Source organism: Halichoerus grypus, chromosome 10 (assembly GCF_964656455.1).
Source record: "Halichoerus grypus chromosome 10, mHalGry1.hap1.1, whole genome shotgun sequence".
NCBI classification, from domain to species: Eukaryota; Metazoa; Chordata; class Mammalia; order Carnivora; family Phocidae; genus Halichoerus; species Halichoerus grypus.
In genome coordinates, this window is record NC_135721.1 from 26,505,263 (window position 1) to 26,531,844 (window position 26,582).

A 26,582-nucleotide genomic window follows, 5' to 3' on the forward strand; every position below is an offset into this window, starting at 1 on the left:
TACATGATGTGTTAGGGCCAATTTTTTCTTTTATTCTAAATCTTATGATAACAGTATTCTCTTTTTTTTTTACTCAGTGGGTTGGCAAAGGTTCTTGCTTGGTTAAAATCAATGAGTTGGGGTTTGGCCAATTCCTTCTTTTGTTTCCACGGGCTCTAAACAGTCAGTCGATCCAGAAGCTCACAGTTATAAGAGCACAGATAAAAAATGACTTGGAAATGTCTCCCTACTGGAATCAGGGACTGATTCAGTAGTGAATCAGTGATGACCACTCTCCATAAGGGTGTGTATATGGGGTGGACTAGGGGAGAACAGAGCAGGGGCTTGGTGTGTCAAGACAAGGGCTTTCATGAACCAGATTCTCCCCATATTGAGCATACTCTCAAAATAAACTGGTTGTTAAGGAAGCCTACGGTCTCCTTTAAGACCACAAGAGGACCAATTGAAGTTAATACTTGAAAATCAGGAAAACATAATACAATTCACATGGCAAGTTAGCACTGCAGGTTAATCACTACGCGTGAATGAATGGCATTTGGGACTTTACTGTGGAAAACAGATTAACCATGGGTTTAGTACTATATTTGAGAGTACCACCACTGGATGGCAGTAAAAATCCTTGGAGTGCCCTCTATTCTTTTTTTTTTTTTTTTCTCCTCTCTTTCTTTCTTTCTTTCTTTCTTTCTTTCTTTCTTTCTTTCTTTTCTTTCCTTTCTTTCTTTCTTTCTTTCTTTTCTTTCTTTCTCTTTTTGTCTCTCTTTCTTCTACTCATTACCTAATCCTGCGTGTCCACTTAAAAACACCGTGCTTTTACAATTAACTTTTACCAGAACATCTTAATATGACATGCCTATGACATGTTGTGCTCACCTTCCAAAAGTGAAAAAAAAAAGGGAAAAACAATTATGTGTATTGTGGTCAAAACAGGATAAAGAAATTTGGATGACCACAAAGGCAGGCAATTTCCCCCCATTAGTTAAGGTCAATATTTAGTCACTGTGTCATTTTAAAATCAAATTAAGTCCACAGTAATGAGATACTGATTATACAAGGTCTCCTGGGGACTTTAGACTTCTAAATACTAGGGAGAACGATGGTCTCAAAATAAGAACACAGGAGTTAAATTTCCACTGGTTACCTTCAGAATCTGATGAAAGGTTATATAGTCCCCAGAGTCTGCTTTCAAAAGAGGACTCAAAGGTACTCTTCACTTCCAAGATTATTTATTTATTCAACAACTATTTATGGAACACCTGCAGGGGAGGGCTGAGCATTGGGAATATGACGGTACCCAATACAGACAAGGCCCCTGCTTCCACGGAGCTTAGATGTCCCCTGCCTTATCCAGTTGTCTGCCCCATAATCTGAAAGTCACCCTTCCCTCCCTGCACCCCATCTCCCACAGCCAATCAATAGCAGGTATTATTGACTCTGCAGCATACATCTCCCTGGACCCCATCCACATTTCATCTTTCTCATATGCACTACTCTGGCCTAAGCCATCTTCCTGTTGCCAGAATCCGTCCTCACGGGTCTGCCTGCTCCTATTCTTGCCACTCTGCAGTCATTCTCCACCTAGTAGCCCGAGAGAGGTTTCAAAAATATAAAACTGATCAAGTCAGTCCCCTGCTTAAAACCATTCAGGGTGGGGCACCTGGGTGGCTCAGTCATTAAGCGCCTACCTTCCGCTCAGGTCGTGATCCCAGGGTCCTGGGATCGAGCCCCGCATCTGGCTCCCTGCTCTGAGGGAAGCCTGCTTCTCCCTCTCCTTCTGCCTGCCACTTCCCCTGCTTGTGCTCTTTCTCTCTCAAATAAATAAGTCTTTAAAAAAAATAAAATAAAATATAAAATAAATAAATAAAACCATTCATTGGCCTGCCATTGTCTTGAAGCTAAATTTCCATGTGTCCCCTGCTGACCTCACTTCTTTTGCCCCACCCTCAACTTCTTTTGATTCCATGATGGTAACTCCCTCTTTCTTCCTTTGGGACTTTCCCATAGCCTGTTCTTCTGATCAATATTTCTTTGTCTAACTTCTCCCTCAGGTGTCACATGTCACTTTTCCAAGGATATCTTCCTTGACCCAGTGAACTAGGTTAGTCCTTCTTTGTATGTTTTCTCTTGGTACTCTGTACTTCCTCCCTCATAATACTCATCACACTTGATTGAAATTACTTGTTTAATCTTGACCTTTCTCATGCTAGTAATGGCTCTAGACCCTGGGGAGTTTAAAAAACAAACAAACAAAAAAACAACCCCCTGATGCCAGTATCCTACCAAGCAAGTCAGAATTACTGGGAATGGGATAAGGTCTGATCATTCTATTTTTGTAACTTTTCATTTTGATATAAAACAAACTTATAGAAAAGTTGCAAGAAGAATATGAATAACTCTCTTATATCTTCTACCCAGATTCACCAGTGTTTACATTTTACACTATTTTCTTTTACCTTTCTCTCTCTGACCTTCCACCTCTTCATGTACAATTCTTTCTAAATCATTTCAAATTAAGTTGTAGATATCTTGTGCCTTTACCCCTACTGGCTTCACTGTGTTTCCTAAGAACAAGGACATTATCTTATATAAACACAGCATATAGTCAAAAATCAGGAAATTTAACATTGATACAGTCCTATAATTTAACCAAGAGTTCATATTCAAATTCCACCAGGTGTCCCAATAATGTTCTTGTTGAAGGATGGGTTTCCCAGGAAGCAGACTCTGGGATGGAGATTAGTGTGCAGGAATTTTATAAGGAGCGCTCTTAGGATCAATGCTGTAGAAGGGAAGAGAAGGAGGCAGTCAGTATTGGACAGAAGAAGAAATTGATTCAGTCTCAAAAAAGACTAGGCCAACTTTGGGGAACCCTGAAGCTGTGATGAGCTTTCATTGTTGTCCTGAGATAAGATGAGGGGTGTGACCCTTTATACCGTACATTGACCAGTTATTGGATCCGGGCTGCTCTGGGGGAGGAGGCATGTCTTTGTGCAAGGCAGAACTCTCCAACCTGGGGTAATTTCTGGGGACTGTCGGCCAATAACACCCTCAGTACGTGGAGGAATAAGTTCTTCCTTCAGTCTTAAATGAGTCAGAGTGGCACATCAGAGCTGTTGCTGTAATCTACCATTTGTGCTCCTCTGATCCAGTTCTCCCTATCAATTCTGGAAAGACTTCCTCCAGGATCCTATTGGACCTCTTTTCCTAGAGGAAACAGATAAGAAGGTTAGCAGGGTAAATTGCAGCCCCAGATACAAGCAGTTGGATCCCAAGCAGTTGGTGCCACAATCGTTATCCATCATCTACCACCCATTCTAGATTGCTTCATTCTCAGCTACCATCTTTGCTGACTAGATGGCTTGCTTACTGTTGGCATAATTCAGATCCTCATTGCTGAGGCCTCTAAGCTCCTGATCTGTCCATTTATCATCAAGATGAGCAAGGAAATCTCAAGAGGCATCCCAGTGGATCACCAGGACGCCATTGCACTCTTCTTTGTCCCATCATGTAACAGCAGCCTTCCTCCTTCTGATGATCTGGATCCTCACTGTGGGCTGGCCTGTGGGTGACAGATTCAGAATCCCGTGTGAGCGTCTGTCTTCTCAGACCTGCCCATGTTGCAAGTTGAGTTTCCCAGGAAGCCGACTCTGAGATTTAGTTCAGCAGACAGAAACTGAATTAGGGAGTGTTCTTGGGAATGGTGCCTGTGGAAGGGAATGGAAGGAAGCAGTATTGGGCAGAAGAAGAAAGTGAGTCATGATGCAGTTTCAACAGACTCGCTATCTCATTACGATCTTGTAAAGTTCTGTTTTTGAAGGTTTTCATGAAAACTAACAGTGACATCAGGAGACATCATGGGCACTTGCCACATCAGTTTCTTGGCCCCACTGCCTCCCTGCAGAATGAAGCATTGGATGAACACCACGGAGCATCCCCGTCAAGGTTTCGTGAAGCCTTCCTCTATTTCCTCTCTAGGACTACCTTTCATTCCTCTGAATTCAGTGGTTATACTTCCACAGTTTTCTCAGAAAATACTGTTTTTATTTATGAAATCATTTATCATTGGGATAGTCTTTGGCAGGATTTTTCTTTAAAATGCTTCAGGAAAAAACAGTTCTTCAGGAACGTAACCGTCAAAATAGAAGCTAACAAATACCATAAGCTGAGACATGTTAACAGACATTTGTACCTTCACCCAAATGCATGGCCAGTACTGACAAATCTGTTCTAATATCTGTTTCTTCGGATCTTCAGCAATGTTTTCTCTGTGACTTTCCAAAACATTTGCTGACAAAGGAATGTCTTTTAGTTTGTTGGTCTTTTGTTCTACAATTATTTCAACCATTTTTGTTTTCCAATGGCAGGACAAAGAACCAGAGACCTTGAGGGTTTGTGGCTTTTGTTCCTTCGTTATAAAGTGAAAAATCTCAAAAGAAGCTTCTAAGCGATTATCTGTAAGTTTCATGAGCTTTGTCAAGACCTGGGTTTGTTCCACATTACTTTATTTATCTTTCATCTTTTACATTTTGCAATTCTGTGAAAAGCTGTAATGATTTCAAATATTCAATTATCGTGTGTTCAAATACACAATGATATACAAATGTGCATAAATAGGAGTTCCACATTGCTTTCAAAAGCTCTAAAAAATTAAAGTTTGTCTTCCTGTTCTGGATGCTTAGTTTTTAAATGTCTTGCTAATCATGAACGTTGTATTATTAATTACTCAATATCTCAAGACATAATATGCTAACCAGTTAAGGGAGAGTTTTACCATTAATGGCACGGGATGTAAATCCATATTTCAAATGGCCTTCTTGATAATTTTAGATTTGGAGGGATTAGTTAACCATAATGCAGCTGATGAAGAGTTTGTACTCCAAATAAGGTTTGCTCTGCCATTTTCTTTTTATTTTGCTGTTATCTTTCTTTCACATGCTACTTTTTTGCAGAAATCTTATTAAACCATTTTTCCCAATATGAATTTAATTAGGTAAAATGAGATAATAAATGAGATAAATGAGGTAAATGAGATAATATCTAATGTATGCCCAGTAAGGGCATACATTAATGGAAATGTCTGAAGACGTGCTAGAAGCAATCAATTGACTGAGCCAGCATGGACATCCCTTTGGCTCTTTCTCCCCATGGACTATTTTAAGAACACGGAGGCTTGGGAATTGTAATTATAGCAATTAGCTTATCCAGATTGACATAACATCAATAACAAGTTTGAAGAGTATGAGTTCCTGTTAAGTTCCATTCTGAACTTGGGCAAGTGGTAGTTTTGGACCTCAATGCAGAATTTTACCTTTGCTCCAATTAATTTCACCTCTGTCATTTGTCCCTTTACCTTAGCCTGTCAAGATCTTTTGAGATTCTGATTCCATCCTCCAATATGGTTGCTGTCTTTTTCAAGTTTGCATACCCCTACATCTTTACCCAAGACATTAATACAAATTTTTAAGAAGGCTATCTCTTTAAGACAAAAACAAAACAAAACAAAACAATAAAACAACTTCCTTTTGCTCCAGTTGCTCAGCCCCTCGTGGGGCTGACAATGGCAGGATGGGTTAGTCTCTAGTCTCCACAGGGTTTCCTGCCAGTGGACTTCTACATTTCAGAATCAGGCAAGAGTCAAACAGCTCATAGAGTACTTTGTTCTCATATGCCTCCTGCAGATCAGGGCTAGAGATCTTCAGAATTCCCTCCCCATATTCCTTATCACCAGCACTGCCCCCATTGCACCAGTTGCTAGTGACTCCCCCCTGTAAGAGACATTTGAATAAAAAGTCTTGCTCACATTTACCTTTTACTGATTTTCTTTATTTCCCCAACTAGGCAACAAGAGTTCATCTTTTTCACTGATATGCCAAACAAATTATCCAAATGGTCTGAAGCCAGTAAGAGAAAAGGAAGAAGGAAAGATTCCAGAAGGACATTAGATTTCTGGTTTTGGTGGCTGCTTCGAAGGAAGCTAGTGCTTCATACCTACTTCCCATGGGGAAAATTGAATGAAAAAGAGATTGAATCTCATCTGGAACATGGTGAGTTTGAGATGCCTGAGAGCATTCACAATGGAGATGTGGAGAGTCCATGGTCTGGATCAGTCTGGAGCTGAGAAGCCTCTGGGATTAGTACTTTGACAAGGTTCAGATAGTGATTTTGAGTACACATTGAGCAAGTACTCTCACAACTTTGGTCTCAAGGCAGTTTTGGTCCTTGGAGTAGACATGATAGGCCAGAAAAAGCTGTGAAGCAAAAGGGCCTGTTTTCCATGTCTATCTGATGCTATGACCATAGACAACTACACCAACTACACAATAGGAATCATTTTGCAAGCTGCCCTTGGAAGTCACCAACTCCAAATCTAGACAACTTATGTCCACTTTGCCTGGGATTTTTTTTTTTTTTTTAGATTTTATTTATTTATTTGACAGAGAGAGACACAGCGAGAGAGGGAACACAAGCAGGGGGAGAGGGAGAGGGAGAAGCAGGCTTCCTGCAGAGCAGGGAGCCCGATGCGGGGCTCGATCCCAGGACCCTGGGATCATGACCTGAGCTGAAGGCAGAGGCAGACGCTTAACGACTGAGCCACCCAGGCGCCCCTGCCTGGGATTTTTAAGCCAGCTCTACCTCCCGCCCCTGGATACTAAATTACGCATCCCAGCAGCAGAACCCTTTGGGGGTGGAGTGGGTTGATCATGAACCATCATCATAGCAGTTGCCCTAAACCTTCTACCTTGTTCCTGCCCTACTGTTATTTTGATTCTGTCTCTGCCCAGCTTCAACCTTCTGATTTTTGTGATTTCTACTTTAAATCCTGCCTCTGGTCCTTACATTTGGTATTTGAGCTTGTTCTCCCTGGTATTTAAATCTCAGTTAAGTTACTACTACAGATTATTTTTGAAAGGAACACGTCTGTATCAGTCAGGATCCACTGAGGAGGCAGAAACCACACCAGATTTATGAACAGGAGAGTTTTAATATAAAGAATTGTCTGCTTCCATATTTTGGCTATTGGAAAGAATGCTGCTATAAACATAGGGGGGCATGTATCCCTTTGAATTCGTGTTTTACGATTCTTTGGGTAAATACCCAGTAGTGCAATTGCTGGATTGTAGGGTAGTTCTATTTTTAACTTTTTGAAAAACCTTCATACTGTTTTCCACAGGGGCTATACCAGTTTGCATTCCCACCAACAGTCCACAAGAGTTCCTTTTTTTCTACATTCTTGCCAACACCTGTTGTTTATTGTGTTTTTTATTTTAGCCATTCTGACAGGTGTGAGGTGATATCTCGTGGTTTTGATTTGTATTTCCCTGATGATGAGTAATGATGAGCATCTTTACATGTGTCTTCTTTGGAGACATGTCTGTTCATGTCTTCTGCCCATTTTTTAATTGGATTATTTGTTTTTTGGGTGTCGAGTTTTATTAAGTTCTTTATATATTTTGGATACTAACCCTTTATCGGATATGACATTTACAAACATCTTCTCTTATTCTGTAGGCTTCCCTTTAGTTTTGTTTATTGTTTCCTTTGTTGTGCAGAAGTTTTTTTATTTTGATGTAGTTCCAATAGTTTATTTTTGCCTTTGTGTCCCTTGCCTCAGGAGACATATCTAGAAAAAACTTTCTGTGACTGATGTCAAAGACATTACTGCCTTTGTTTTCTTCTAGGATTTTTATGGTTTCAAGGCTCACATTTAGGTCTTTAATCCACTTTGAATTTATTTTTGGGTTTGGTGTAAGAAAGTGGTCCGGTTTCATTCTTTTACATGTGGCTGTCCAGTTTTTCCCAGAACCATTTGTCAGCCATTTCCCAGCACCAACTTTTTCCTGTTGGATATTCTTTCCTGCTTTGTCAAAGATGAATTGACCATATAGCTGTGGGTTATTTCTGGGGTTTCTATTCTGTTCTATTGATCTATTTGTCTATGTTTGAGCCCGTACCATGCTGTTTTGATCACTACAGCTTTGTAATATAACTTGAAATAAGTCAAAGAAAGACAAATACCATATGATTTCACTCATATGTGGAATTTAAGAAAACAAACAAGGAAAGGAGAAAAGAGAGAGAGACAAATCAAGAAACAGACTCTTTACTATGGAGAACACACTTATGGTCACCAGAGGGGAGGTGGGTGGGATGGGTGAAAGAGGTGATGGGGATTCAGGAGGGCACTTGCTCTGAGGAAACGTGGGTGTCGTATGCAAGTGTTGAATCACTATATTGTCCACATGAAAGTAATATTACACTGTGTTAAGTAACTGGAATTAAAATAAAAAACGATAAAAAAAGAATTGCCTATAGAGCTGAAACAATCTCTGAGGAGGGGGTACTGGCGGGGTGGGGGACGCTGGTGTCTCTGAAGGGGTACAAGGAGCTGCTTATATAAGTGGGACATAATTGAAAAGTGGATTCACCTGTTGCTGTGGAAGGTGGTGCCTCTGGCGGGCTGAGAAGCTTTGTTGAGGTGACATCACAGGAGTAGGGACATGAAGCAGCAAGTCATCACTTCTTCCAGGTTTCCTCCAGCGCCCCCTACAGACCTTCAACGGTATCCAGCTGGAAAAACAATGTCAGCAGCACAAAGCAGGGTACAGAAAGATAATAACTGAAAATGGCAGCGCCTCACTCTTATTCTGGAGCCCTAACCCAGACCCCGATCACTCGGCCAGCTCCAACTCTCCTCCACTAACCACTCCCCACTACTGCCCCCAGTGGAGAAGGACATTTTTCACATTTTCCGCTTCAGTTCTCAGAGACACTGCCCTTGCTCTGGCAGCCGTGAGAAAATTGTTATCCTCACCCCCATTCCTGGTGCAGTGATGCTGCATGAGGACCTTGGAGCTCCAGGCAGGAGCCGCCTGGCTCGGTTCAGCGCGGTGGGGGCAGAGCGGCCGCCTTACCAGCACCCCAACACTGGCTCACACTGCTCCCGGATCTTTGACCCACCTCCGCTCCTTTCTTTGGAGAAGTTTGGTTATTCCAGGAATCTCTGGGGTTTTCTTAAGTAGTTTGTTATTCTCAGGCTCTGGTCTGGTTATTGAATGCTGTGTAATAAGTCACCCCAAAATTTAGTGGCTTGAAACAACAAGCGCTTGTGGGTCCCTGGGTGGCTCAGTCAGTTGAGCAGGTTGTGGGATCGAGCCCTGTGTCCAGCTCTGTGCTAAGCATGGAGCCTGCTTGGGATTCTCTCTCTTCCTCACACCCTCTGCCCCTCTCATGTGCATGCACACTCTCTCTCTCTCTCTAAAAAAAAAAAAAAAAAAAAGAAAGAAAATAAAAAAATAATAATAAGCACTTATTGCCCCTTATGGCTTTAGTGGGTCAAGAAGTAGGAAGCAGCTTGGCTGAGCATTCTGGATTGGGGTCTCTTATGACACTGTCATCAGGTGGTGGCTGAGGCTGGTATCATCTCGAAAGGTTCTGGCGCCTGGGCTGGAGAGATTCAAAGAGTTGGGGGCAGGAACAGCTGGGCTCTTTAGGTCTTTGTCTGTCTCTGTCTCTGTGTCTCTCCTTCTCTCTGTCTCCATGGGTTCTTCCACATGATGATCTCAGAGTATCTAGATTTATTATATAGTAGCTGATGGTTCCCAGAGCAAATGTCCCCAAAGAAGCCGCAGAAAGTCTTTTCTTTTTCTAATTTCACCTGGGAAGTCATGTGTTATCACTTCTGCCACATTTTGTTTCATGAAGGCAATCCTAAAAGACCACCCAGGTTCAAGGGGAGGGAACATGAGCTCCGCCATTTGATGGAAGGAATGTCAAAGAATTTGCAACTATTTTAAAAACCTCACGAGGCACCTACATGTTAGGATTTGGGGGAAATTTCAAACAGTTGTTTTTCTCATATCTAGAAATGGATTCTTTCGAGCGGCAAGATTTCGAACCATACTGTGTGGCATGTTTTATTGCCTGCACAGGAGTAAAGCAAAGAACTGAAGGGAAGGGCATTCAGCCTGGACACTGGAGAGTCCCCTAGGACCAGACATGGAATCATCAGTGCTTCTTCCCTGGTCCCAGGAAGGCCTCTGAGAATGGCTGCCCGGAGAGTTAGTTTCCTTGTTGAGCCCGTAGAGCTCCAGGGGCTGAGTGCAAGCCAGGGCAGCTGGTTAGAGCCAGCATTCTTTGCTGGTGCCTCCAGGTGGGCACAGAGATATGCATGTATTGGGCCGGGCATGTCACATTGTTTATGGGGTCTGGCATGAGCAGCACCCAGCCTGATGTCCAGAGGACTGAGGGCATCCCTTGCTCGGTAGCCTGGAAGCCGTTCTTGGTGCCCTTGGTAGGAACTGGCAAAGGGCTGGGCAAGCTATAACAAATTACAACAAACCTGAGGTACCTGAATGCAACAGAAGTTTATTCTCTCAGTTCTGGGGGCTAGAAGTCTGAAATCAAGGTGCTGGCCAGGCCGCGCTCCCTCTGAAGTTTCTACGGGAGACTCCTTCCTTACCTCTTCCTACCTTCTCCAGACATTCCTTGATGTTCACTGAGTTGTTGCCACATCACACCAATCTCTGCCTTCATCTTCGTAGGGACTTTGTCTCTTTGTGTCCTCTCCTTCCCCTAAAAGGACACCACTAAATCATTGGATTTAGGTCCAGTCTTAAATCCAGGATGATTTTGTCTTGTGATCCCCAAAAAGTATATCCACAAAGATCCTACTTCTAAATAAGGTCTCATTCTGAGGTTCTGGGTGAACATGAATTCAACTCAAATGTACAGCCAGCAAATTCCTTCTTGTGCCTTTCCAGTGTTGAATAATTCCTTTTTATCATGTTACTTACACATTCAAGTATAAAACATAGACTTCCTGTGCTTATGGTTCCTTTACAGGTACAAAGTCAAAACACATTTTCCAATTACAAGCCAGCAAAACAGTAAAATGAATATATTTAAAATTAATAGTATTAATTTAATATGACTAACGATATTTTCTAAGATTAAATTGTCTGTCCCTTAGTTATACTGTCTGCTGTGGTGTATATTCTTTGAAGTCTGGCCAAACTGAGCATTTATTTCTTAATCACCTTTCTCTCTTCTAACTGTTATGAATTTTGGTTCATATAGCTCCCCACTGATTTACTCTCTATGACAAATGTGTCCTTTACTTGTTTATTTATGCAAATTCTTTGATAACACACTGTAATACTTAGCTAAAAGGTAGTGATCAGATGATCCAAAATATTTGTATTCTTTAAAGGTTATCATTATTTCAGTTAAGTCCAAAATCAAATATTTTTATAGAGAATGTAGGTATCTACACATGGACTCCATTTTTGGAAATACTGATATTTGGCCCTAAATGATATGAACTCTGGATATAGGTGCTTTCTATCCAGTCCGCAGTAGCATTGTCTCCAGACTCAGAATTAACATTTCAGTAGACCAGAAATGGAATTCCTGAGCTAATTTCTGTGTAGCTAATGCAGTTCATGATTCTGTCCTTGGTGATAGCTCCCTGTTCATGCCATCAGCTAATTCCCAGAGATTTTTCCAGGCCCAGAACTTCACTCCTGAGTTTTCCCACTCTTCATGTCCTGTTAACGAACACAAGAAGGAAAAGAGTTATCTTTGCTTAGATACCAGGCACCAGGCCTGAATTCTGAGAACTGCAAAGTCTTCATCTTTATTTTGGCGTATCTCAATTAGAATTTCCCCCAACCCTTGGGGCCAGTACCTTTGGTACTGAGTGGGAATGAGAGGCATGCTCTGGATCCCCATTTTTCTGTCTGTCAAGACCCTCCCCACCTCCTCTCTGACTCTGGGGATGGGCATGAAACTCGGCCTGGGCCAGTCCTTTGTGGTTACAGTGATTTTTACAAGAAGTGGACTTTTACAAGTCCTGCCACAGGACTTTTCTTATGGGAGGAGGGAGAAGGAGTCCCTTTCCTTGCTAGTCACTGTGAAGATATGAACCCAGGGTGCTACATTTCTAGTCTCAAGGAGAATCCAGTCTGACAGTTTTAAGTAAAGATTTTAGCCAAAGAAAGAGCCATGATGATGTTCCAGTGTTGGTTTCCAGGCATCCTCAGGCCCCTTGTATTGTTGACATCTGACAGTTTTGATGTAATGTACATGCCTGACATTAGCTTTTTTTTTTTTTTTTTTTTTATTATTTAAGACCTTTATTAACGGGTGCTTGCCGTTTGTTGATTTTTTTGAAAAAATCAAGTTGTAAACTTTTTATTACAAATTAAAAATGAGGTTCTTAAAAATCTCAACTTGACCAGATATGAAACAATTTAAAAACCTTTAAAGGTGTATTGAGAAAAACCAGGTTTGTTTTTTTTTTTAAAAAACACGTTTGTCATTACCAAAAAGAGACGTCTTTAGGTAAAAATAATAAAAACCCCATGCTGCATAGATAATGCAGATAGTTCTATTTATCTGGTCAGTGGGCAAAAAGCAAGCACTTAAGGTCTTCAGCTCCAATCTTTTGTTCATTTCTTATTGCTGGAATTTCATCTTCATTTCTTCGTGTTGGATGAATAAACCGGATGATGGTAGAGATGGTAAGCCGGCATTTACTCAGCCCTGCCCTGCTCAGCCTCGGGAGCGGACGAATTCTCAGCTGGTGGATCGGCTGCTTTTGTCTCTTTGCCATCTTGTGGTTTAGGGTTTTCAGGGCGTCTGCGTCGGTAGTTGAAGTCGCAGGGGTAGCGACGTTGAGGTGGCTGCTGACCTTGCGTCTCATCTCCTTGATTTTCCTTATCTTCCTCATTGCCATCCTCTCTAGGCTGTCTTTGGCGAGGAGGACCCCTGCGGAATCGTGGTCTATAACCCCAGTACATATTCTCTCTCACTGGTCTAGCTTGTTCTCCTGCACCCGGTTGTCAGCACCCTCCACCACTTCTCCCTGCACAGGAGGGTTGGAATGCTGTGGTCGACGCCCGTAGGGTCTCCTCCAGGTAGTAAGGTGGGAAGCGTCTCCTGCGGGAGGGCCGGCGCTGCTGGGCCTGGCCTTCGGGAGCACTTTCCGATCCCTCGTTCTTTTCCCCACTCTCACTATTCTGGTCATTCTGCTGGGAATTGCGTGGAGGACCCCTGCGACGTGGATAGCGTCTATACTGGTTACGGCCTGCTGCATGTTTTCTGCCTTGCACAGGAACTCCACCAGGGCCTGGCACATCTGCTGCCTCCGCATTCTCCTTCAGCCACATCAAACTCCACCGTGTCTCCATCTCCTGCACTGCGAAGGTACTTCCTGGGCCTATTCTTTATGGCGGGCTGGTGTACAAATACATCTTCCTTCGTGTCATTCCTGTTGATGAAACCAGATCCGTTTCTTACATTGAACCATTTTACTGGTCCCCAAACCTTCGTTGCGATGACCTTGTTGTCCCCGCCGGCAGGCGCCGCCGATGTGAGGCCGCCCGGGCCGCCGCTCCCTGCGCCGCTGCCCGTGGTGCCGGGCTTGGTGTCCGCAGCGTGGAAGGCCCGGCGGCGGGCGGCTGCTGGGTCTCGGCCTCGCTGCTCATGGTTGCGGTGATGGTGCCTGGGGCCGGCGGCGGCAGCTGCGGCTCCTCCCGGGGTGTGATGGTAGCTAGGCCGGCGGCGGCGGTGGGGCTGCTCAGGGCTCTCTGGGGTCCGCTCTCCGCTCCCGCTACCGATCGAACTCCTGACATTAGCTTCTGATTGCAGAAGCACCTACTTCAAAGACAGCCTTCTCCAGTAAACATGCTGCTAGCAGTACAAAGGATAAAGAGTCAGGCCACCCCGCCCATGAAGTTTCCTTTTTTTTTTAGAACCCTCAACGCCAATAAAAGCAGAACCCCAGGTCTTTGCATGCTCTCTCTCTATCCACAAACTTGCCCTGTGGCCCCAGGTATGACATATGCCCTCTAGAACTTGTGGGTAATAAACCTTGTTTGTTTGTGTTTTTCCAGAGTTCCCTAATGGCCGTTGCTAAGGTGTGCCTTGCAATCACTTAATAAGAACCACATGGGCCAGTCCAGCTACAACATTGGCTCCAAAATGGGAAATGTCTGTGGGGGCTTGCCTCGGTCCAGGTGGTACCCCCAGCAATTTCATCATTGGACTCACTATATCAAGCCACACCTGGATTTTTTTTTTTCATTTGCAAGGGCACAAAAGATAATAAAACAGATTTAATGCAGTATTCTAATACTTTAAAAACCATGTTTAAGGTATGAATATGTCACCTCTAAGGACCAGACGCCCTGTGATGAAAAATCTGATGATTGGAGTCTGCATCATTTAAGACAAAGCAAAAATGAGCCTCCCTCCCTCCCTCCCTTCCTTCCATTCTCCCTCCCTCTCTCCATCTCTCCCTCCCCCTCTTCCTCCCTCCCTCTTCCTCCCCCCTCTTTCTTTCTTATTTGAATTCCACATACATTATGGGCCAGACAGCCAAAAGAGATAAGAAAAATCTCCTGTCCTGCACATTTGAATCACAGGGCGTGGCAGGGACCGCTTTGCAGGCTATTCTGATAACAAAAGCAAGGACACAATTTGTCACTATTGTTAGTAGCAATAAGTATTACAACCATTTACTGACTGCTCTTGGGCCAGGTATTGTGCTAGTACGTTACCTGATTACCCTTAATTCTGAAAGGTATTGTTCCGATTTGAGGTATAGATGAGGAAATGGATATTTACACGGTTTAAAGGTCATCCAGTCAAATTTGAGGCAAGGTGTGCCTGACTCGAGAGCATAGGTTCTTTCTGCCTTTTCTGTGCCTCCTTCCCTATAGCAGGACTTGGATGAGAGTCACAGCTACCCAGCATGCACAGTAAAAGAGGTGTCTAGTCCCCCAGATTAATGCCTTGGGGGTAGATACCTTCCTATAAGTTCTCGACTTCCCTTAGGCCATCTCTGTGTTAAATATAAACTGTGTTACATCATCATGGCCTATTCAAAGCATGAACCATGGCCCTCCAGAGCTTCGGATGGCTCTGCATTTGGAATGGTGCCTTTTGACACAATACTTAACGACAACTGTACCTGGATCAGAGAGACCCACAGTGCTCCAAGGACTGCCTCCACCACTGCAATCCTAGCAAACCACCACAATGGATTTTGTCACAGAGCTGCCCATTTCCCAAGTCTGCCGCAAATTTTGAAAGTAGAAAATATTCTTTATAATTGCCAGTATTCATCCTCTGACCTCCCTCCCATCTACTTTAGTCATAGTCATTTGTTCACCAAATGTAGGGGGAGTATCTGAGAGTTGACAGTGACTTACAGTTCACATTCTGGCTTCAAAGAGCATGTCTCCATGGCACCCAACACCCATAGCCAGATGGCCAAACTGGATCAACTCAGTTCTGGAAAATGTCTCTGCTTCCACATCAATCTGTCTTTGCTTTGCTCCTTCCTTCTGCTTTAAGATTTCATTTCTTAAATCTACTCCCTGGTTTTGATGTTTGGACTCTCCTTACTCAGAACTGGTACTTTGTTTTCGGATTGGTTTTTAAAAATGGTCTTCCCATCATAGAACGAGAAAGTAGAATGGTGGTTACCAAGGGTTTGGGGGAGGGTGAAAAGGGAGAGTTGCTGTTTTAGTGGTGTAGAGTTTCAGTTTTGTAAGAAGAAGTTCTGGAGATCTGATTCACAACAGTGGGAATATAGTTAACACTACTGCACTGTCCGCTTAAAAAATTGTGAACATGGTAAGTTTTATGTTAAGTACTTTTACCATAATAAAAAAAAAATGCCAAAACCAATTTTTTTAATACCCAGGGGGAAAAAGTTCCCTCCATCCAGATCTTTCCTAAGAGCCGCAAACTGATGCTATAATGCTACGTTACGCACAAATTGGAACTGACTTTAAAGGACGTTTACACGTTAACATGTGTTCCAGTATGGAACCTTGATGTCGGCTAAAGCTATAATCAGAATTTACTCAGTACTTGCATAACCTGTTCCCCTTGGGTCACTCTCTTGTACTAGTTAAAAACGTATGTTTTGAGGGGCACCTGGGTGGCTCAGTGGGTTGAGCGTCTGCCTTCGGCTCAGGTCATGATCCCAGGGTCCTGGGATCGAGTCCTGCTTCCCTTCAGGCTCCCTGCTCAGCGGGGAGTCTGCTTCTCCTCCTCCCTCTGCCCCTCCCCACTACTTGTGCTCTCTCTCACTTTCTCTCTCAAATAAATAAATCTTTTTTTTTTTTTTTTTTTTAGGAAAATGTATGTTTTGATGCCTGGATCACTGGTTCTCAAACCTCAGTGCATAGTAACAATCACAGGCTTATTATAAATGCATATTCCAAGGCTTACCCCGGACTTAACTGAATTAGAAATCCTCTGCGGCTGAGGCCCAGCAATCTGCATGTTCAATAAACTCTATGTTCCTCTGATACAGGCTGTCCTTGAACCACGATTTGAGAAATTCTACTTCAGAAGGTATGCTGCTTTTAGGGCAAAGGTCAAATGTGTAATTTTATTTTTCTTCCATGGTTCAAGCTCAGAGCTTTGTACTTAGTAGGGACTTAACATGTGGTTGAAAAAAATACAGTAAAAAAAAGTATTTTGCTAGACTTGTCCAAATAAAACATAATCTGTAGCATGTGGTTTCTTTCAGAATTAATTGTGCATTAATACTTGGTATTTGAGCAAGCCATATAATTAGGAGCTATAATGTGATGCAAGCTCCAAATATGTGGCTGTAGTGTTAGTGTTTTGAAATCCAGACTCTCAGATCCTCTGATCTCATATAACTCTAAAAAGTCATTGCTTTCTTGAACTTTTTATCCCTCTTCAGCTTTTAAATGGAAATGAGGCATTCCTGGTTTCAGCTTGACTTACAGCTTTTAATCTGGGTTCGTAATGAAGTATTAGACAGCATTTGATGTATTTCATTGTGTAGTCTGTCCACACAAGAATAACTGTGAATGTATGTTTAAAGTTCCACGTACTTTAGAATTTAAGTTTTTGCCTGAAGAAAAAGAAAAGTTCATTTATCTAGTGAGCAAAGCAATTTGGAGTTGCTTCATTTAGATTAAATTCATAATTTTATTTCTAATAGAATCATTTATATTTATGATATCACCAAAATGTGCCATGGCAGCTTTTTACTGAGAAATTAATAAGATAATTTGTTTTTCATGCTCTGGAGGAATTTTGCCCACCAGATGGGCGGTGGTCTGTGAAGGATTTCTAACCCCGAGTCTGTGAATTTACAGTGCCAGAGTAATTTCTCGATGCACTCAATATTACTTGGATGTAATGTGAAGTGTAATTTGTTCCCCACAGAGAACATAGTTTTTTGCTCAAAATTTGCCTATACAAAGTGAATTTCATTATGGTTCTATCTCCGTGTATTTTTTAGAATGACATCATGCTATAGAAATATAAACATTCAAATGGAAAATCAAAAGTTGGATCAGATAGTAACACCCCGATAGATTAGGCCTTTAACTTTTCTAAGGGACTAATGTATTACATATTCTCTCTCTCCCCTGTATTGTTTTATTAAGATGTCGACAGTAACCCAGAGGTCACCAAATGCTTGGTATGAATACAAACAGGAATTTGTGGCGTTCTGAAACGTCTTCAGAGGCTTGGAAGGTCAGGTCGAAAGTCACAGAAACTTAGAACTGAAAGGACCTCAGAGATGGAGCCTGAGGACATTCAGGTAACAGAGTTGCTCAAGAGTGCATGATGGTAAGGAGACATCTGGCTTCTCTCTCAAGGCAGTGCGCTTCCCTCTGCTTTGAAGGAGGAACAATTAAGAAGTAGTTTTGTCTATTCTGTCTTTGGGTAATATAGTCATCCTAACTGTTCAGTAATCTACCAGATATTACATGTATTTGTTTCTTCTTTCTGAGTCTTTTATCCACCGAGGCAGAGAGACTGTAGGGCAGATGCCATGATCCCCTGCCTCTTGGTATCCATGCCCTTTGACCCCCTCCCCCAGAGTATGGGCAGGACCTGTAATTTGCTTCTAACCAATAAAATGCAGCAAAGGTAATGGAATACACAAGGTTATGTGTATATGATTACCTTACATATGGCTAGACGTAAACCGTCTTGATAGGAGACTCTTCTATAGCTTGCCTGGCCAGATATGGCTTAGCTGGGTCTACTTCTTTAGAGTCTTATAAAGCTTCAGTCAAGGTATTGGCTAGAACTTTGGTTTTATCTGAGGCTCAACTGGGGAAGGAGCTGCTTCCAAGCTCATGTGATTGTTGGCAACGTCCGTTCCTTGCATGCTTTCAGATTGAGGGCCTCGGTTTTTTGCTGGCTGCTGGAAGGAGGCTACCCCCAGGTTCTTGCCATGTAGTGGTCTCCAGAGGCAGCTCACAACATGGCAGCTTGCTTCTTCAAAGCCAGCAAGGAAGAGAGAATCTCTTGGTCATATTGAATATGACCAGAAGACTCACTTATTTTAACTTGCTGCATCTATTTGGGGGAGATTTTGCACACCATAATTTGTGTTAGAATTCTACAACTTGTGTTCATGTTCACCTTGACAATATCAATATAAACCCATTTTGAATTGCTTTCATTAGTTACATAATTATATGGTTCAGGGGATTATGGAGTGTATTGACTCTATTGTGAATTCAAACAAATGCAGTTTTTTAAGCAAGGAAACTGTATGCACTATTAAATTAGCAACCAACCTACCACTTGGCCTTTACTAGACCAGAGCGACTTTCAAAGCAATAAATTTTAATTTTTGCTCAGCAAACCAATTTCGCTGCCACGTTCTTTCCCCTCCTTCCTTTCCTCCTTCCAAATGTTGCACAAAAATAAGGTAATATTTGGGCACCAATGCTCTTGGAGCCCATGGTAATCTCCCTCTGCCTTCAGAAGTGTGTCATGCCCTGTCCCTACAGCGATCTGCTTTCTTTTCTGCATATTTCTTCTCAGCAGTGGCTTTCACAAACCAGCTTATGGTTGAGCTCAAAGGCTTTTCCCAAAGGGACACACAACTGGCAGAAACAGCAAAAAGAAAGTGTCCTTGTTTCAAAATCAATAGAAAAACTTTTACCACAACACCAATTATTATTTCTTTAGTTATGATGACATCAGATTTTAGTCATGACAAAATTGATACTGCTCTAGGCATTTATTATTGGAGAGTCTCAGGATCCTTTTTTTTTTTTTTTTCCTTTATTACATGGAAACTAGTGCTGTTTTATTTTAGGTGCTTGGCAGTGACAGAATACCAAGAGAGGCCAAAGCCAAAGCCAGTGAAGGCAGGCAGTCTGGTTTAGATTTTCCCACTGAACTTTACCAAGGCTGGGCCTCTCCTGGGAGATATCCTGAACTGTTTCATTTGTGCCGGGATTCTTGGAATTTTGCAAGGTAACTTTGACATTATTGTTTACTGACAATTAGACTAAGTAGAAATAAACTACTGACGAACACAACTCAATTTTAATGAAATTAATGGAAAAGTTTTATTACCATCCCACTAAGTGTTCTCGTTCCTTCAAAGAGTTGTTAGCTTTTATATTTTATTTTTGTAATGTAGGTCTCCTTCCTAACCTTCAACCATCTTTTCAGAGTTCCTACTACAATTTAGAGGTCCATCCCTTACCTGCATTCTTTCAGTTAGTCATTCCAGGAGTTCTGATTTAGTATGATACAATTCAAGTCAAAGGAGCACGGTTCCCCACAACGTGTAATCACCTAGCACTTCTGCACATTGTGAACAAAGATAGGCTTTTATTAAAAATATCTATAAGGCCTTCAGGTACAGTGTATTCCACTTGAACAAAAATATGCAGATTTTTTTGCATTTTCTTTGACAAGTTTTGCTTGGGTTTCCTCTCTATTATATACATTGAAATTTGTAGGTGACTACAGTAAAAAAGTGTATTTTCCTCCACTTGCAAAACCAAAATAGTGGAAGAAAGTCCCACATTACCTTTCCCCACGAGGTCTTTTGACTTCTTCCCCTAATGCCTTTTGAGAGAGTCTATCATTAATTTTAGATTAAGAACACAGAACCTTTCTGTTCCCATACAGGTTTTAATGCTTCATTTTTAGAGATGGCCTATATAGGGAGCTCTGTGAAGCTGTTCTTTGTGAGAAGGAAAACACTTCCCCACAAAAAGAGAAGGGACATTTCCAGTGAACAATGAAAGCCTGGTAAATGGACTTGGAGTTTCTTTGCGGAGTTCATGCTTTGCACATGGGAGCATGGTTTGCTCCCAGAAACATCCTACCCTGTGGCTGGACATTTTCTGGCCAATGTCAACTTGTGTCCCTTTAATCATTTCAGTACATTACAGCTGTTATATCCTGACCACCTTGGACTTCCTTCTTCCTTTCTGCTGTTACAACGGGGTCATTCACTCCTTTCTCTCTCTCTCTTTTTTAAAGAAATCTTTTCCTCCCCATCTGTGCCTGGGAATGTACATACTCTTGCTTTTCCCCCACCAGCTCTGGCTGAGCTCATTGTTTAACCTATTCTTTCTAATGTACAGGTCTTAGCATGAAGGCTACAAATGGACAGCAAGAGATGGCTGGATCCGAAAACAATAATCAAATCACTAAACCAAAAATAGGGAAATGGGACATTTTGTTTTCCTCCAGAGACTTAATTTCTTCCTGTTTTCTTTGGTTTCATCTTACTTCAGGCCACGTATCATTTTCAAATATACATATTAGTAAAGGTGGCTTTGACTTTATCCATTTTTATTATGACTACCCCAAGTAAGAGAGAGCTTTTGTCTCTCCCTTAAATACCATCAGCTTGTTCTTGCCACTGCTTTTGCTTTGCTTCAGGTGGCACTTCCACGGTAACGGGGAAATTAGTGTGTCTTCCTAACATTATATGTAAATACTCTTCTGGTCTTCACCAGCATAAAAAGCATTTAGAAGTTTTCCTTATTCTTCCCTAAAACAAAATCAATTCTCTTAAATCCTGTTCAGTTTTATTTTTTTTAATCAGGGTATAGTTGACATATAACATTGTATTAGGTTCAGGTGTACAACATCATGACTCGCTGTTTGTATATATCATGAAATGATCACCACAGTAAGTCGAGTTAACATCTGCCACCAAACATAGTTACATTTTTTTCTTGTGATAAGGACTTTTAAGTTCCACTCTTTTAGCAACTCGCAAATACACATTACAGTGTTCTTCACTATAGTCACCAAATCCTTTTCAGAAGGTGGGATATTAATAAAATAATTTTATAGACCACTGCTCCTCATACTGTAGTGAGCATTGGAGTCACCTGGAGTTCACACAGATTGCTGCCCCCCCCCCCGCCACCCCCTGAGATTCTGATCCAACAGCTACTGAGGCTACTGGTCCACAGACAGCAGACAGCATGCTGAGTAGCCCCTCCTATCAAGAGATTCTCTGGCTTCCCCTGTGTTGCTTCTCAAAGTGTTCCCCCCATGTAAAGAGCAGCTTGTTAACAGATGGTAAATGTGGGATGACCGACAGAAAATGATAGATGATCAATAGATAACTAATAAAATCATAGGAAGGACCTTAAATAATAACATTTTTTTCTTTAAAATTAGTACGTTTTTAAAGATTTTATTTATTTATTTGTCAGAGAGAGAGAGAAGGAACAAGCAGAGGGAGGGGCAGAGGGAGAGGGAGAAGCAGGCTCCCCGCTGAGCAGGGAGCGTGATGCAGGGCTCGATCCCAGGACCCTGGGATCATGACCTGAGCCGAAGACAGATGTCCAACCAACTGAGCCACCCAGGCATCCTGAAAATTAGTAAGTTTTTAAAGCATGGGATGCATACTATAAAAAACAAAAGAGCACTAAATATGTCTATCACAAACCAAACTGTCCCCGCATTCCAGATCTGTACTCCCACTTTGCCAAACCAACCAGGTTTAAATATTTTGTTCGAGTATGTGAACACCACATTTAGAAAGAAGTTGAGAATTGCCCTCCACACAGTTGATGCCAGTTGGTACTTTCATCGACTGTTATGGGAATTCTTACTCCTCCGCACTCGAATGGTATCAGACAATATCATCAACATTTGGCTCTGTCCATCTGATATGTGAAAAATGAGATCTCATTTTTATTTTATATTGTCTATAATTATGAGAGAAGTTAAACAAATTTGAGTAGTGAAACCGTGGACAGTCTTTAGTTTAATGCCAATGGCTGACTCGTCTATAAACTTAGCTTCGTCATTTCTTTTAAGCCAAAGTATCTGCTTTTCTCGTCCACCTGTTGATATCTTCCTGTTGTTGAACCTTGCCTCCGAAAGTACTTCAGTTCCTTTCAAATGAAATCAGTGTGGTGATCCCCATGGTCTGCCCCCTACCTCATTTCCCCCAGGAAATTCACTTTGTAGGTCATTCCCTTGGGAAATGAAGGAGGTGATGTAGGTTTGTGGATGGTATTTTATATAGAAAATGGTACATCTCCAACCCCAAGCTTTGCTTGTGGTAAATGTCAATTTAGCACAACCAAGATGATAGGAAGTTAAACTTTGACTATGGTACCATGACCAAAGCTGAATTTCCCTTAGCTTGTTTATTGGTATTCACTTGAAGGGAACACACACACACACACACACACACACACACACACACACACACCTCAGACTGCTTTTTGAAATCACATACATTTCCTGCCTTCTTCTTTCCTCAGTGCTCTTACGACCAGCCTATTTATAGCCCAGGAAAGGAAAAAGCTCCACTGGAGGCAGGAAAACTAAGTTCAGAAAGAATAGGAGGAAGTGTGCCTGCCATTTAGCCAAACAACCTTTAATTCATTGAGCTCAAAGCTTAGCAGCTTCACTGTCGTCGTGAGCAGTAAACAGCTTGCAAATTTGAGATTTTTTTTCTCTCCCCACTTTTGACCAGCGTTGGGGCTGTGGAAGTCATGGCAGCGTTTTAGAAGACAGAACAGAAATCTCTAGGTGTTTTCATGCACGAAGAGAAACTTGTGAGGGGTTGGCGAAGCGGAAAGAAGACAGTTCAACAGAGGGATGAGTTGGAAATGATTCCACATCTGTGAGTTAAGGTAAGTGTCATTTTTAAGACTGTCCATTGTTTTGTCTACATGCATATGGTGAGCAGTGGGCATTAGCCAGAGACAGTATGCATGCTGCGAGGGCAGGGCCTCATGAAAAGCTCGTAAGCTTGCTTATATTTCCGAAGAAATGTAGAAACCTGTCTCCACCAGGACATCTTCAGTTTGTAACAATGATAAATATTGCTCTTGAAATAGTAGTTGTTTCCTTAAGATAGCTTTATGTCCATTAAGTTTTCTTCTGTTTCATCATCGCCAGGGATTAAATAGTATAAATGATATTACTGAAGATCATTTTAAAAAATAATTTCTTGAGTTCGTCTGTCCAGTCCTTTCAAATTGCTGATTAATAATCCATGTACCATTTCTTCGATCACTGCCGGTTTAGAATACATTTAAATTGGCTCTCAAGCAAAAATAGTCAACTTTAGAAAAGTTGCTTTAACTGAAAGTTAAATTTCGTAGAAAAGTAAGTGAAGAGAGAGTTGTTGTTGTTTGTTGTTTTTAATACAAAGCTTCTTTTCCTGGACATTCATTTTCAGACAAAGGAGAACCTTCCAGAAGCACCAAAAACAGCACTGACCAGCTCCAGTGATAGAAAGTGTTCACGATAATTACTTACATTTAAGTTAGGATTTCAAAACATCTGTGTCACGTACATTTTCTGAGTGGCCTGAAAATTGCCCCTGGGTTTGGAAGTGGAAAGGTCAAAAGGGAATGGGTTAAATCCAGGAACAGTTCATGCTGCCCACAAAAACTTGGAAAGCTCCTAGGAACATTCCAAATTCTTTTAACATTCCTTGCCATCAAACAAGTACGTTTGTTTAAGTGATGCACCGTATTTGCATCCACTGCTGAGAATACCCACATTAGTGTCCTGGAGGAACTTGATTAACGTTGTCGCAGTGACAACAAAGGAATACATTTCTAGCGGTCTGTTGAAAAGAAAGAGCAGAAGGAAACGTGTTGCTGTTATTCCGGCTTATCCCAGTTTGAGATTGGTATGTTGAGAATCTGTCGCAAGGAGATAGCAAAGCCGGGAGCCAGAGAGGCTGAGCCAGCCAGATTTCCAATGGCATGAGGACGCCAAGCCATGGTTCTGTCTCCACGTGGAGCTCGTTGGCTGCTCTCTTTCCTAGGAGAATTTAAGGGTTATTTTTTTTCTGATTAGAAAATTAGAATTCATCCTTGGAAACTGTAGTAAAGTGTAGTATTCTCGAATAGGGAGAACAAGTTTTCTTCGTTGAACTTCATCCGTACAAAGAAAGAGGGAAATAAAGTTAATCTGGATAAATATGATGGATCTGAAGAAACAAATAAACTCTTAGCACGCATTTCCAAGACACCCCCGTGCTGCCAAGTTAATTCTGAATCTGTTTTATTATTTCCCCAAAGTGAAACCCAAGGTCACCTCATTAATTGTCCCCGACATGGGTCTAGGGATAGACACAGTGCTGACCGTGATCTTGATTTCGGGAATGTTGAGTTCCCTCCCTTACGGTTTCAAAACAACTTTCTCATCTGACATATTTACGAGAATAAAAATGGTTTAAACACTGTCGAAGGTTTAAATAATAGAGAAAATTAGGCGTTATGTCTTTTGTTCTAAGAATGTATTTTTTTTTTCACTTTTAGAAATCTTATGGTTGGTCATTGGTTTCTGGAGGCCCCACAGATGCTTATAAATATATTCATGAAATCCCAGTTATTTAAAATAGATTTGGGGGGGATTGTTTAATCGTTTCACCAGTTTCTTGATGTACTTTCAAGCTCCTGAGGCTATTTGATGTTAGAGTTAGCTAATTTTAGCTTTTTTATTAATTAAGTAGAAATGTATTGCTTGATTTCCAGCATGACTCTTGTAATTGCTCTGTGTTTGTAGGTTATATGATAGAGCCACCTCTGGCCCTCACATTTAAATACAAGTGAAATCAGATGACTCTAGAGATAGTGTGAAGTGGTGAGAAATGGAAAAGTCAGCACATGTGGTCCATAACTTGTAGGATATGTTGAAGTGGAGTGTGGGGAGAAGCATGCCAAGGTCAGGCGGCTGCGCGCACCTGGCTGTGGGGATGCGGGGGGGAAGTCGTATATTGGTTTTAGTGTGTCTCTGATAAGTGGCCTCTAGAGGTTTTCTTTCTCTGATGCCTCATCCCCGCACTCCCTATATTGCAGGTTAATAGCAGCACGACACCACTAAAGCATATTTATTAAGTTTTCCTACTTATACAGCAATCTTTACCTTTGCTAACTCAGCATTTACTCTGAGAAAGGGAATTACGTAAGACACAAAGCATCCGACACCACATTCATTATTAACTAAATGAACGGTGTAGATAGTGGGTACCAGGTAAGGAAGTCCTGATCCAGGCAGGCTTCGTGGAGTTATGAGGGTGAGCTGACTCGCAGGGCGGAAGAGCTGATGGGTATAGCAAGCGATAAGAGTGTCCAGAACAGGATGGGAGCTGTGTATGTGGGCCTCTGCACATTCCTATGAGATAGCAATATTCTTGGTGTGCCCAAGGAATAGGACTGTCCGATGGAAAACAGGATTCCCGGTTAAATGTGAATTTCAGATAGACGACAGACTGTTTTAGTGTAACGTGGGCCCATTGCACAGGTGTGTTTGAAGCCAGCTGCATGGGACATACGTATTCAGAAATATTATTTGTTGTTTATCTGAAATTCACATGTAACTGGGTGTCCCCTGTTTTAATTTCCTAAATCTGGCAACCATAGCAGGGAGCTATGAGTCAACAGATTGACAGGGGCTGGGGCAGTGAGCATATGGGGCCAGAGAGAAGCGTCTGTAGGAGGTTGGGGTCAGACTGGGGTGGGACAGTAATGCCAGACAGAGGAGTTTAGAATCTAATTTAAAACCACTGGGAAGCCACTGAGGGGCTTTGGAAAGGGAAATGACATCAATAAAATTTGCCCAGTTAAGACAGGACCCAGTGGGGCAAAGAGAACAGGTTGCCAACAGAGAGAAGGGAACCAGATGGAGACACATTAGAGAACAAATCGACCTGTTTTGTAAACTAATTGGCTTTGGTTATAGGAGGAGAGGAAGTGTTAGAGAGGATGTTATGTTTCATGGTCTGTTCTGAGAAAGAGCCAATCAGAGCGATAGCAGCAGGTCAGGGAGTGGGTGAGGGAGATGAGGACTTTGGTTTTAGTCATCTTAACTTTGATGCCATGATGGACAGCGGGTAGAAATCGGAAGCGACCAGCTGGAAATGGCAAACAGCTTAGGAGGGAGGAGAGAAGCAGAAGAGATCACAACGGGCCAGCACTGATTGGGCATTTCCTATGTGCCAAGCCTGTTATGTCCAGTCTCTTGTTTGATGCTCACAACCGCCCGTAGGCAGGCTGCCTCGCTAGCCACATTTTATAAAAGAGGAAATGGAGGCTCGGAGAGGTTAAGTAATCTGTCCACAACTACCTAGCTAGCGAGAGACAGAGAGTGGAACGCAGGTGTGTAGGAGGCCGAAGCCCAAGATCTGCTCTGAATTCCCCTTCTGCATCTGCAAAGATCTAAAGGCACCAGTTGTTCATGCTGTCACCCAATTTTTAAAAAAATTATATTTTATTATGTTATGTTAATCACCATACATTACATCATTAGTTTTTGATGTAGTGTTC

General features: G+C 42.0%; 1 protein-coding gene and 1 pseudogene across 1 annotated transcript in view; one reads left to right on the top strand and one right to left on the bottom strand.

Annotated features, from left to right (window-relative positions):
* Nucleotides 1–12,096: 12,096 nt before the first annotated feature.
* Nucleotides 12,097–13,619, bottom strand: LOC118552586 (Y-box-binding protein 1 pseudogene; annotated as a pseudogene).
* An 8,951-nt stretch (nucleotides 13,620–22,570) lies between these two features.
* The window catches only part of RASGRP3 (RAS guanyl releasing protein 3), a 103,525-nt gene continuing 99,513 nt past the window's right edge, over nucleotides 22,571–26,582 (top strand). The window contains exon 1 of the mRNA XM_078056170.1: nucleotides 22,571–22,931. The gene's annotated coding sequence lies outside the window, so the exon portion shown is untranslated. The remainder of the gene's footprint in view (nucleotides 22,932–26,582) is intronic.